Below are 5,641 nucleotides of genomic sequence, written 5' to 3' on the forward strand. Positions count from 1 at the left end.
TTTAAACTGTTAGATACGACGAACGCTTTAATATTCAACATCGCTTTGTGGAGAAATGGAAAATGTGATGCAATTAATGTGTGACGTGTTTTCAGTATTAATAACAGATGTCTCAGTATGGCGTCAAGTGATCTACTTTCCGAATGACCATCGCACGACAGCTGACTTCTTTCAGCATGTCCCATCAACTCCTAAACCGATTTAGATAAATTAGAGAGGGCGATGACCAATTTTATGATGGACCCTCTCCAGGACATGACCCATATTTATGAATGCTGTTATTTAGGCAAATACACAATTCTGTACTATAATTTAAGTACAGTCGCCGGCCGGAGTGGCCGAGCGGTTAAAGGCGCTACAGTCTGGAACCGCACGACCGCTGTGGTCGCAGGTTCGAATCCTGCCTCGGGCATGGATGTGTGTGATGTCCTTAGGTTAGTTAGGTTTAAGTAGTTCTAAGTTCTAGGGGACTTATGACCACAGCAGTTGAGTCCCATAGTGCTCAGAGCCATTTGAACCATTTAAGTACAGTCCAGATATTGAAGATAATTTCGTCAGTAAGATGTCGTGAAGGTAACAGAGTAAGACTTTTGGAATACAATAATGTCCATAACGTGTGATAAAGAAAATTTCTGATACGGCTGACTTGTGTCCTCTTCAAAACTTTTACATTTCGTGTTCTAGTAGTCTTCTTGACGGTATAATCCATCTTTTTCTGGCCCCTTAATGCTACTCCTGTGTTCCAAGGACCTCCCTTGTATGGCTCCGTCTGTTCGTTTCTTGCTATTTGTAGTCTGTCTTGTAAATATAATAAAATTAGAAATGTATGCCAGGTAGAAAACTCATTTTTCCTGGCTGTCTAAAACGAATTGCATGTATCTTTAAAAAAGTTAAGCGTACCCGCTCATTTCAGGCGAAATCACTGTCAGTGAGCTGTGAACATTAGTTGAGTTTTGAGTGACGGACTTCAATGATTGCCGGCTGAAGTGGCCGTGCGGTTAAAGGCGCTGCAGTCTGGAACCGCAAGACCCCTACGGTCGCAGGTTCGAATCCTGCCTCGGGCATGGATGTCTGTAATGTCCTTAGGTTAGTTAGGTTTAACTAGTTCTAAGTTCTAGGGGACTAATGACCTCAGCAGTTGAGTCCCATAGTGCTCAGAGCCATTTGAACCATTTGAACTTCAATGATTATCTCCGTTATAATCTGTTGGATATATTCCATTCAGTATCAGCCTTTAACTTCAGAAACAAGTGACCAGTGTCCGCCATTAAGCAATCATTTTACGTACGTGTAAACTGGTTGCTGCGGTGCTACTATCATGTTTATGCGCTCCTTAGCTCACTTTCTGCCACTTATATTACAGGAGGATTATCGATGCTCCCGCACAAAGCAAATGAATTGACCGTAGCAACTTTACTGTGCATGCAAACCTATCAGTTCTATAGTCTTCTTCCTATGTTATATGATAGTTGCGCAGTTGTGGCCTTGTACTACTTGTATTTAAGCTGTGAATTAGTTTTCAGTTCTGTAATGTCCCTCCGAACGAACGAAATAGTTAACAACATTTCAAATGATGGCTTCCTGTATTTGTATTCTATTACCTACGCTACTAAAGAGGACATTGCGAATCAAGGTTTTATAAACTGAAACGCCTTTTTCTTTTTGCAATCTGTACTTATTTACGTTCCAGAGGTATTTCACCTTTAGTATTAAGGCATCGCCAGAAATCTCCCTTTCAATTCACCTGGCCATAGAGGTCGCACTATCCGTTCACTCATAAAACATCGACACGTTTGCACGCCACTATCTTTTTGTTTTGTAGTTATCACATGTTGGTGTGCAAAACTTAAGGACGAAAGTAACATTCGCATGATGCGTCACTGATTAACCAGCAAGATGAAACTTGATCCATACATAGAAAGAACTGCTATAGTTTAGTACAAAAGATAACAGAAAGATGTATTCAACGAGACGAACCCAAATCACACTTTAATTCAAAGACAATACTTACACTGAATTCTCCTCTATTTATGATGGTTCTCTGGACATTACAAAAGGCGGGACATAGTTCTTAATAGGGTCTGTAGTCACCCCAGACGGTAATGTATTTTCTGTAACGTGCTCGATCGCTGGTCACAAGAATATCAACGAGTTCTTGTGGGAGGGCGTTCCATTCGTCCACCAGTGCGGTTAACGACAGCTGTATGGTATTTCTTGTATATGAACGTGCTGTAAGACGTCTCCTCACCGCATCCCACATTTGTTAAAAGGGATTTAAGTTGGGGTACTCGGGATACCAGTCCATACGTCGAATGTTCTCTTGTTCCAAGAGTTCCACCACCTACGCAATTCGATGTGGTCGCGCATTGTCACCTACAAAAATGAAATCAGGGCCGAATACACTCCTGAAAATATGTACACGGGGAAGGAGTATAGTGTAATAACAACTTCGAGCGGTGAATGTACCGTGTTCAAAGATCTGGGTGTCAGTACGATCATGCCACATTATGCCTCCCGGCACCATAAGGCCTGGACAACCAAAACGATCATTTTCGAAAATGTTCCCAGGAGTAGTACATGTTCCCACCTTTCGCCATATTAAGGTACTTCCAGCGGCGCTTTAGGTCATGACCTCACTTTTATGGATGACACTGTGCGGCTGCATCGAACAGGGTGGATGGAGGATCTCTTGGAACTAGAGGATATAGGCGATTGGACTGGCCTGTCCTTTTCCCCGACTTAAATTCCATCCAGCACGTCAGGCATGCGTTGGGGAGACGTGAAAGGAACGCCCTACCACAAGAACTCCTTACCAACCTTGTGGTCAGCATGGGAGTATGTTGCAGAGCATGAATTACATTACGTGGTGACCAAGCATCCTATTAAGGACAATATTCCGCCTTCTGTAATATACAGGAACCATCATAAATCGCGGGGACTCTCAGTTTAATTATTGTCGTTGAATAAAAATGTGATCTGTTCGTCTCACTGTGTATTTCTTTCAGTTACCTTCTGTACTCGAATATGTTAGCAGTTCTTTCTATGTATCGACCAAGTTCCATTGAGCTATGCTGCTTGGCAGTGACTCATCATGAGAAAGTTATGTTCGTCCTTAAGTTTTAAGTACCAGTGTATTTCGTGAGCTAACTGCTGTGGTACTCCACCGCTGGGTAATCACTAACATCTCTCTCTGTCTCTCTCTCTCTCGTGTGTGTGTGTGTGTGTGTGTACGTGTGTGTGTGTGTGTGTGTGTGTGTGTGTGTGTGTGTGTGTTTTCTTTCCAGAGGTGTTAACATTATGTATAAGACATTTGGGAGGGTTTGATAGTGAATACTCAAGGAGGTGGATGCAGAAAGTTGATTGTGCATCTAATAACCGCCAGGGAAAGGCCACTCAAAGAATCTTGTTTGCACATTATGAGATCGGAGAGCCATTTGTGTAATAGGTATGCGTACAGCATTCGACATAAAGGAATGGTTAATAACTCATCGATGCTCGTATCAGTTAGCCGATTTAGCCACACGACACTTACTCTGGTTTTTAAGGCTTTCTGTGCTCACAGCCCTTCTAATTCTATCACTAAAGAGACTATGATGCTTTCGGTCTATTGTGCTTCACGTAATCCCACTAGCATTTCACCCCTCTGTATTGTGGCTTTTCGCGGATGATGCTGTAGTATACAGAGAAGTTGCAACATTAGAAAATTGCAGCGAAATGCAGGAAGATCTGCAGCGGATAGGCACTTGGTGCAGGGAGTGGCAACTGACCCTTAACATAGACAAATGTAATGTATTGCGATTGCATAGAAAGAAGGATCCTTTATTGTATGATTATATGATAGCGAAACAATCACTGGTAGCAGTTACTCCTGTAAAATATCTGGGAGTATGAGTGTGGAACGACTTGAAGTGGAATGATCATATAAAATTAATTGTTGGTAAGGCGGGTGCCAGGTTGAGAATCATTGGGAGAGTCCTTAGAAAATGTAGTCCATCAACAAAGGAGGTGGCTTACAAAACACTCGTTCGACCTATACTTGAGTATTGCTTATTAGTGTGGGATCCGTACCAGGTCGGGTTGACAGAGGAGATAGAGAAGATCCAAAGAAGAGCGGCGCGTTTCGTCACAGGGTTATTTGGTAAAGGTGATAGCGTTACGGAGATGTTTAGCAAACTCAAGTGGTAGACTCTGCAAGAAAGGCGCTCTGCATCGCGGTGTAGCTTGCTGTCCAGGTTTCGAGAGGGTGCGTTTCTGGATGAGGTATCGAATATATTGTTTCCCCCTACTTATACCTCCCGAGGAGATCACGAATGTAAAATTAGAGAGACTCGAGCGCGAACGGAGGCTTTCCGGCAGTCGTTCTTCCCGCGAACCATACGCGACTGGAACAGGAAAGGGAGGTCATGACAATGGCACGTAAAGTGCCCTCCGGCACACACCGTTGGGTGGCTTGCGGAGTATAAATGTAGATGTAGAAATGTAGATGGAGATTGTTGATTATACATTTTTTGCTGTGTTCGAAGTAGTCGAACAGAGCAGAGCACACTTAAAATGGCTTGCTGTAATTGCACTGATCATAGTCTGCTACTTAAATTACTGAAGTAGTCGATATTGCTTTCGCACTGATACTGTTGTTGTTCGAATGGATACCGTTTATTGAAACTGAATTTTTCTGACAAGTTATCGGTCTTACCAAGCTGTTGTAAGTACATTTGACCCACTGTAAACTCCTCTTGTACTCAGCACACGTTTCACATGAACAGCTGAAGATTGATAAACTTCGGCGTATCTTGCAGATACGTTTTAACCGGATACCACAGATTGCACAGTTTAAGGTGTGTTATGTACCTGACAAAATTAAGAGGTTGGTGCTACTCGCACATGTATCTGAGAATAGAATTTCTGCTTATTGTTACATCCGTCTGCATGATTGTCACATCATACTGATTCAGAAACCTCAGCGCACACTAACTGTTATGAAGTTTAGTTGCTTTTCGATGTACTACGCATGTTCCCAAGAAAACTGTTGCACTTTCGAATCACAGTGCCTTTTGCAGACTCAGCTGTAAACAGTAGTAGTCATATAAACTTAAAGCATTTGAACGACTACCATTTCATTAGTTCTGGTTTACTGACCAGTTAAGGGAGACCTGGATTTGATTGAAACGATTTCTATGGTAATAGTCTGATATCTAGAATACCAAAGTACGTAATTGCTAATTAAAATTATTATGCTATTCACATTGATTCAATAAGCTGTTCGTTCTCAGCATTTCACGCATGTGATTCGTCATTGTTGCTCTGGTATCAAACAGAGCAAGTACTGGTCTCCCACTCGTAGAGCAGAGAGGAGCCGGAGCAGTGACAGTGCCTATTTCACATTGTTTCGTTGTTTTATTACGTGCTTCTCAGACGAAGTGAACGTAACTGTATATTTTTCTATTTTTTTAGTAATGTCATTAATTTCTTTCTAAGTGTCTGCTTATTTTTCTTTCCCTAGTAGTATGTATTACAGATGTAGATTTTACTTTTCTTCATCGCACTTTTTGTATGTGCCTTAATTTCAGAAGTATAGATTTGCACTGCATGCAGCGCCACAGTGAGACCGTTTCTCCGCAAATAACTGACTGAGCGAAGCTGA

The 5,641-nt window shown here is 42.1% G+C and overlaps 1 non-coding gene across 1 annotated transcript; it reads left to right on the plus strand.

The window, feature by feature from the left end:
• Window positions 1-328: 328 nt before the first annotated feature.
• Window positions 329-412, plus strand: Trnas-gga (transfer RNA serine (anticodon GGA)). Its single transcript is given in 2 exon segments — window positions 329-368; window positions 378-412. It is a non-coding gene; the product is annotated as a tRNA-Ser (tRNA).
• Window positions 413-5,641: the final 5,229 nt, after the last annotated feature.

Source organism: Schistocerca serialis, chromosome 3, assembly GCF_023864345.2.
Source record: "Schistocerca serialis cubense isolate TAMUIC-IGC-003099 chromosome 3, iqSchSeri2.2, whole genome shotgun sequence".
Lineage (NCBI taxonomy): Eukaryota > Metazoa > Arthropoda > Insecta > Orthoptera > Acrididae > Schistocerca > Schistocerca serialis.